The 8,008-nt window shown below is 37.8% G+C and overlaps 1 long non-coding RNA gene across 2 annotated transcripts; it reads right to left on the reverse strand.

Annotated features, from left to right (window-relative positions):
• Positions 1-225: 225 nt before the first annotated feature.
• LOC105900678 lies at positions 226-7,314 on the reverse strand. Of its 2 annotated transcripts, XR_006152404.1 has the most exons (4): positions 6,878-7,314; positions 6,582-6,743; positions 5,451-5,562; positions 226-3,372 (listed from the first exon to the last, which is right to left on the reverse strand). It is a non-coding gene; the product is annotated as an uncharacterized LOC105900678 (long non-coding RNA). The 2 variants fall into 2 exon arrangements; XR_004163678.2 differs by lacking the exon at positions 5,451-5,562 and having other exon boundaries at positions 6,878-7,247.
• Positions 7,315-8,008: the final 694 nt, after the last annotated feature.

An 8,008-nucleotide genomic window follows, 5' to 3' on the forward strand; every position in this document is an offset into this window, starting at 1 on the left:
GTAACAGAGTGACATTAAGCCTGAGTTGTGAGCTCATACGATGAGAAGCCGAATCATAAAGGGCTGACCAGGAGAGAATTGAGGATAGGAAGAAGAAAGGGTACGGGAGAAGGACACGCTACAGCGGCAGAGGAGGAAAGAGGAGAGTTCAAAGCTTAGGAGTAGGGAAATTATGTTGCTGTTGCATATGCCTTGCTAGTTGAAGCATTTAGAGAAAAGCCTGTGTAAATGAAAATGTATTTACTTGGCAGACACGTTTGTCTTATGGAGCTGATAGTACTGTGCAGAGGTACGGTACGTTTGATCAATATTTGTTATACACTGTGAAACGTGTGCTGGATATAATAGTTTCCTCGAAAACTGGTTAAGTCCAAACTGAAATAACACTCACAACAAGCAAACATGATGAACAAAAAAAAAACATGATTCCATACAAGAAAACATTACATTAAGCACATCACACATCACAGGCACATGTGGGCGGGGTGGTTTGCTGTGGGTAATTGAAAAAAAAAAAATGCATTCTGAAACACAATGTAATTATAGATATCAGGATTTTTCGCTTTATAATTGCACCAAGGAAGGCTGATGTATTTTCTGGTAGTGGAGGCCCTTTTAGAACTACCACGTTTCTACAATGAATACCACACCACACACACACATAAACTCTATCTCTCTCACACACACACACACTCTCTCTCTCTCCTGTCTTTCTGCATTTTTTGATATTCTCTTAGGTAGGTTTGTGGTTTTTCTGCAGATTGCATTGCTGATTTGTGCAATGACACAAGGCGTGTGCACATCCTGCTAGCAAACCTCTGTGAAGAAGCCAGGGAGAAGGAGCTTGCTTCTTTGTTCAAGAGGTAACTGTTTTAAGTGAATGCCTGTAAGCCTCACTTAGATTTACTTCTTTCCAAATATTCTTATGTGTATTCTTGCAGCTGTTATGGTGTAATTTCCCTAATTATTCCCACATCCAGAGCGTGGGTTGTTTTTTAATCCAACATGGTGAACTGTAGCGTCACGCATTGGGGTAAGTCAAGGCCTGACATTTTATCTCACTCGCTTGGGAGTTTAGCATATGAGTTAAATACACAAAAATATTTTTATATCTTGTAGTCTTCAGATTAAAATGAAATCGAATTGCATCTTGTTTGACAAAAATGGAACGGAAGCATGTCGTCTGAGTAATCTTTGTTATCAGGCCGAAACTCTATGGTAATATGGTACTAATATGGTATTTGTGTGTCATCTTCCAGGTTCTGGTGAGTTGTGTGGGTCGCACACACTGTGGATGCTTTTTGCTGCAGTTTGCACTGTTTTGGTGTTGTCAATGTGCTGGAATATCCTTTGCTGTTTCGGGAAACAGTGCACAGGTGAGTGGAGGAAAATTATATTTTCATCAGTTATTTTTCTTTGGACGATTACTGTGTATTCTATTGATACAAAGTGCTTGGTATCTGTTTTTGAAAAATATTCCCCTCTTTAGCCAAAGGGAAGAGATTTCTGCCACGCTTCAGGAGAAGGTAAGTCTGAACAGCATACACTGGAAATACTGAATGTGTTAGACTGGGGTTAACACATCTACATTTTCCCTGTCTTTGTTTGCTTGACTGTGCTGATCTGGGATCTGGTACAGCATAAGCCTGAGACTGTCAGAAATGGAGGATAATCCTATCTATGGAAACATCAGATACACTCCAGCCAGTAAGTTGACACAGTTTAACGTAGCCTAGCTGTACATTTTATTTCCACATCAGCAATGTATCTAATATATTTTGAATCACTATTTTAATTTATCAATATTTGATTACAGGAACCGAGTTTACACGCAACCCTACCCTCTCTAATAACCATCACATGACAAGGAGCACTATAAAAGTGAGTGGAATTTTGTTACTATAGTAAAATCTAATGCCTTTTAAAATAATTGTATCTCTCTGAACTTTTTATAATGTGAGGGAAAATTATCCCCGTGTGACATTTTGATGTATTTACATGTAAATATTTTAAACATAATTGGTATATAAATATATGAATATATTCCTAATATACATTTTATGAAACAATGACTGATTTCTCAAAATCGCACTACTAAAAATACAAAAATAAATAAAAATGCAATCTTACAGCTGTGGACTATACAATACACTCAAGATAAAAACACTTTTCATGATCAAATATTTACAACTGGCAAACACATTGTATAAATCTATCGTGTTCAACCAAAAGCACTTCTATTGGTTGGCTCAGGCCTTTTAAATTTGCATCATCATTCACCACTGTCTATAAAGCATTTTGCTGAACTATCCTGTCTATAGAAACACAAATTCAGCACAAGTACAAATGGTTCACCAAACCGTTGCGTAAATACAGTATACATGTTTTATTCTTAAAGCTACATTGTATTTTATGCTGAGTGATTTTTTGAAAAATAGTATTATATTATATTACAGTATAATACAAAAAAAGCGCCTATTTACATATATGTTTAAAATTATAATGCTTCTATCTGTGGCCAAGGCAGCTTATTAACATTACAGGGTTAACAACATTACATCCAGTAGGTCCTCCCTTACAGTAAGTACATGTAGTGTTCAATGGCAGTACCATTTACAGTATATAAAAGACTGAATGTATCATTGTGTGCAGCTTAACAGTGTGATACAGAAGTACAAACTATGTGCAAAGTCCTATTTGTGATTTTGCAGACTTGGTTCGGGGTTTATGATTGATGTCACATTTCAGCTCCCCACTGGAATACAGTGTTTAACATTAGTAAAGAATTGTAATCAGTACTGTAATATTACATAATCATGAGGTATTTTTGAAAATCCTGATTGGCTTCATGTACAGTGGATATATCATTGATCTGAATGGAATATAATGGAGGGATATTAGTATTGAATGTCACAGTTAAAGAGGTAGTCCTTGATTATAATCCATTACATTTCTTGGCAAATTCATCAATATTCTCCTCACATTCCTAGCTGTCCGTCCATACTAGGTGCACTCAAAAAACTCAACACCTTATTTCAGCCAATCGGGAGCTTCAGGAGCACTGACGGGAGGGGTGTATTTGATTGACGGTTGAACTGTCGCAAGCGCCAAGGACCACATCTTTAAAAGATGGTGCCTCATTTCTTTTGGTCATTCTCTTCTAGGTGCCCTCTAGTGGCCAAGATTGCTATGCCAACCTGAAGCTGAAGGTTCCCAAACCAGAGTCAGGCCGGAGTTCCCCTGCTCCATCCCCCAACACCGGAGTCCCCCAGATCCAGTACTCAGATGTGGCAGCCATGTCACGAACAACAGAGCTAGAGGACTCTGCAGACATCCTGGAAACCACTTCACTGCTATCTGATCTCTATGCGTCTGTGGACAACAAGCAAAACAAGACTAAGACATTGGATGACACAGAAGATTATGCTAACAATGTTTGAGAGAGCGTGATTGCATGTTTCACAAGCTGATACACTGGGGAGTTATTCAACACGTGGTCCATCAGCTCTGCGCATTTTATATAGTTTTAAAGATGACCTATAACTGGACTTTTAGCTGAATGCTGTTTCAATTACTATCCAGTATTTTCATTTTACAAATAAAATACAGTCTTCTATTTTTTCAGTAAATCTACATTTTTGCTGTTGTGATGGCTCAAATGTCGGGAGAGAGGGAAATAATCCTAAATAGATTATTAAGACATTTGGCTAGAGAGTCTTGTCCAAGTATGTTTTACAGATAAATATACTCAACACTCACAATCTTCCCTTGATCCTCCTTTAATCACCTTATAAGAAGCCAATGGACAGGAGATATAGGGTCAGAACCGGCTGGCTAACACTGGAATATGAAGCTCTCGGGCAAATTAGCATTTTGAAGTTCATTATGTATCTGAAGGCATCTGTGGGTGCCTGAATCACAAGCAGGTACAAATCCTACTTTGATTTCTTGTTGACTGTGTGTAAGAGTTAGAAACTTGCAATTTTATATTTTGTTTTGATGGCATGTTTTGATGGTATCCTTCAGCTTTTTTGGCAAAGTTAGGTGCAGTTCATACATGCAACCACAGAGAGTCACTGTTAATCAATCATTAGTCCCTTTGCCTTCCTGTGAACTGGGCCTAATACACTCCTGTGTTAGGGTTTCAGGCAATACAAACTTAGCACTCCTTGTGATATTTGTCACAGACTAAGCATTATCTTATCTTAAAAGATACCCTTTCCTGTTGTTTTTAATCTCCTAATGGTAATTTCCATCTCTATGTTTTCAGTGAATTGAAGAATTTAGTCATTTAGCTTTTTATGTACCCTACCCTCTAGTTTTAGCCAGATCATCTGTTTGTCTTTGGTTCTCTAGTACGGTTCATTCACTTTCATTGCTAGATTGTGTTTTATATGTTTACTATTAATCTTTAACCATAGGCTAAGTCCAGCAGGAGAGACTTATCTTTTTCACAGAAAATAGTTTTCTTTCACTGATAAAAAACCCATATAGTGTCTAAAATCCATATACAAAAATCATTTGATTTGATTTGAAAACAGGTAGAAGAAATATGTTCGACATAGAACTTATTTACTTAAAGTCATTAATAACATTTCTGACCTTTTTGTGCACTATATGCCTCAGCAAAAGTGAAGTGTGTTGAAGCCTGATGTTGAAATGATAATAGTAAAAATAATAATATCTTTTTAAAATACATTATTATATAATTTATCTTCAGATATTATAATGCACATGTTGTTATTGACAAGTGATTAACATTTAAATATGCTGTCCATATATTGCATTGTAGTGGTTGCAAAGTTTGGCTTAGCAAAGGCAAAACTACTTTGAATATAGAGCCCTTGTGCACACACATATACTCTCCCCACATTTAGTATAAATTACACATTGTTTTTTTAAAAAGTTCTGCCAGATTAACAATATCAGCTCCAGATATGATGGTGTAGCATTTTTATGACCACCAGTGCAATAAAAAAATGTTCCGGTTAATAAACCAGATAATACTGAAATTCTTGCATCCTTCAGATCTCATCTCAATCTGATAATAAGGTTCCAAAAGCACAAGACTCATCAGTCCAGATATCAACTCAACAATTACTATGGCCCACCCCAACACCTGTACACTTTATTCTTACACTATTCTCACTAATGGAAAAATAATTCGTTTTCTTTTATTATTACTTATACAACACTACATTTACAGATTATCAAACCTTAAAAACATGAATCATTATTAAATTCAATCAGGGTGTTGTTGTGATTCTGCAAAGAAAGCAACTAGCCTTCACTGAAACCATCAGGAAGGTTATTTAAACACCAGTTGTAATGTAAGGTTTCAGTGCTGGTGTTTTGCCCATTGGTTTGGACATTTTGGCAAGTTTGACAAGTTTGGTTACCACTAACCAACATATGTCTTAAATGTCTTAACACTGTCGTGTCTTATTCACCTCTTTGCTGCTCACTGTATGCCGACTCTGGTGTCCCTTCCTCCAACGAATGAGTTTGAAAACGTTTCACTATCAGCCACGGATAACATGTCACACTTCAGATTTTATTGACCTAATAGGTTACAGTGATAACTTATTAGTATTTCCAAACCATAAAATAAAGAGCACACTTAATAAAAGCAACTGACCATGAGGAGATAGATAAAGGAGATATCGGAATGAATTGCTTACATTACATAATACTGTACTTTCTGAAGTTTAATAGCCTACCTAATCAGACTTAGCATAGTATATGGCAAAGACCTCTAGTCGACCTGAAAAGGCTGTTCAAAGATATCAGAGCACTAGCCAGCCAAGCACTAGAGAGTCCACATTGCACTCTCCAATGATAGTCAAATTATAATTATCGTAATTCAGTGACTTCATATTTAATGATTAATATGCATGCACCCATTCTCCATACCTAGTGGAACATTTTTTGAGAAAATGCTGCTCCGTGGGACTCTTTTCTCTGGTTGTCGGGTTGAACACATAAAGCCTGATTCAGCAAACTTGATATCTTTGATCTGTACACTATCAAACTAAACTGCAAATCCACTGTGACCTCTTCAAACAAAGCCTTTGTAGTTTTTACTTTGAGTTATGCAGGGCTAGACAGCTACACTTCTCTGAGCTGATTAATGAACCAGATAATACTGGAATTCTTGCATCCTTCAGATCTCATCTCAATCTGATAATAAGGTTCCAAAAGCACAAAGGACTCATCAGTCCAGATATCAACTCAACAATTACTATGGCCCACCCCAACACCTGTACTCTTCTTATTTATATTAAAAATAATTAGTCTTTTTTAATGATTACTTACACAACACTAAATGTAAAGACTATCAAACCTTAAAAACATGAATCATTATCAAATTCAATCAGGGGGCTGTTGTGATGCAAAGAAAGCAACTAGCCTTCACTGAAACCATCAGGTAGGTTATTTAAACACATTGGTTGTAGTGTAAGGTTTCAGTGCTGGTGTTTTACCAATTGGTTTAGACATTTTGGCAAGTTTGACATGTTTATTTACCACTAACCAACATATCATATGTCTTAAATGTCTTAACAGTGTTGCGTCTTATTCACCTCTCTGCTGATCTCAGTATGCCGACTCTGGTGTCCCTTCCTCCACCCCACCTCCACCTGTTGGTCCCGGTCTAGATGTCTGGGGGGTAAGCTCCTCGACTCTGCCTTCTCCCGTCGGCAGGATCTGAGATCCTGCCATTTGCTGGATTGTGGATGGGGGGCCTGCACCAAAAACGAAAAAATCATGTTATGTTATCTTGACATGTTATCTTTTTGGCTGTATATCCGAAAACAGAAGTAAATCTTTAATTCTATTCCTGCATCCTGAGTCTTTCTAGTAGAACTGGTTGTAACACCTTGTAGTCTGTGCTGGATTATTACACTGATACTCGCAAGTCCATGTTTTGACCTGTTTTTGTCCCTGGCTGGACTCTGTAGTTTCGTTGTGTTTTTTTTACTTCTGCCTGGGTATCGGACAGAGTAAGCCTTTGTTTTTGGAACATGGGGTTAGACCTTGCCAGACTGTTCGCTTGGATTGCCCCCTTTGCCTGTTATGGTGATTTAGCGTCCTGCCTGTTTTTCTGTGCCTCTGCCTGCTTCATGTCTGCCTGTTTCTGCCTGCCTGGCTTTTTGCCAACTGTTTCTTGGTTCTGCCCCGTCTGCCTGCCTGTTTGGGTTATGTGACTCTGGACTGTCTGAAGATTACCGCTGTGCCTAGGTGTTTATGCTTTTGCCTGGTTCATTAAAGAACTGTTTTACCCCTTCACTCCAGTCTGCTCTGGATTTGGCTCCTACTCACACCTGACCCTGACTCCCTCACACTGATCAAATATACAATATTTTAAAGCCTGGCCACTGCAGCATGGAATTTGGTCTTCAGCTTGGTTTAAAATTAACCTTGAAATGCATGTTTTTTTGTAGAATTTAGGTTTGACTTCCACGGGCCCTTGTCGCTGCTCCAGGCAGCCTAACTCCCTACCTACCTTTGTGCACTGGTTAAATCCGCCCTGATTGCCGTATTAAACAAATTAGTTTGTAAACGTTTTACTATCAGCCACGGATAACATGTCACACTTCAGATATTATTGCTCTAATAGGTTACAGTGATAACTTATTAGTATTTCCAAACCAGTACATAAAGAGCACACTTAATAAAAGCAACTGAACATGAGGAAGACAAATAAGGGAGATATCAGAATGAATTTCTCACATTACATAATACTGGACTTTGTGAAGCCTAATAGCCTACCTAATCAGACTCAGCAAAGTATATGGCAAAGACCTCTAGTCGACCTGAAAAGGCTGTTCAAAGATATCAGAGCACTAGCCAGCCAAGCACTAGAGAGTCCACATTGCATTCTCAAATTATATTTATCTTAATTCAGTGACTTCATATTTAATGATTAATATGCATGCACCCATTCTCCATACCTAGTGGAACCTTTTTTAAGAAAATGCTGCTCTGTGGGACATAAATCCTGATTCAG

Source organism: Clupea harengus, chromosome 5 (genome assembly GCF_900700415.2).
Source record: "Clupea harengus chromosome 5, Ch_v2.0.2, whole genome shotgun sequence".
In the NCBI taxonomy this organism is placed as follows: domain Eukaryota; kingdom Metazoa; phylum Chordata; class Actinopteri; order Clupeiformes; family Clupeidae; genus Clupea; species Clupea harengus.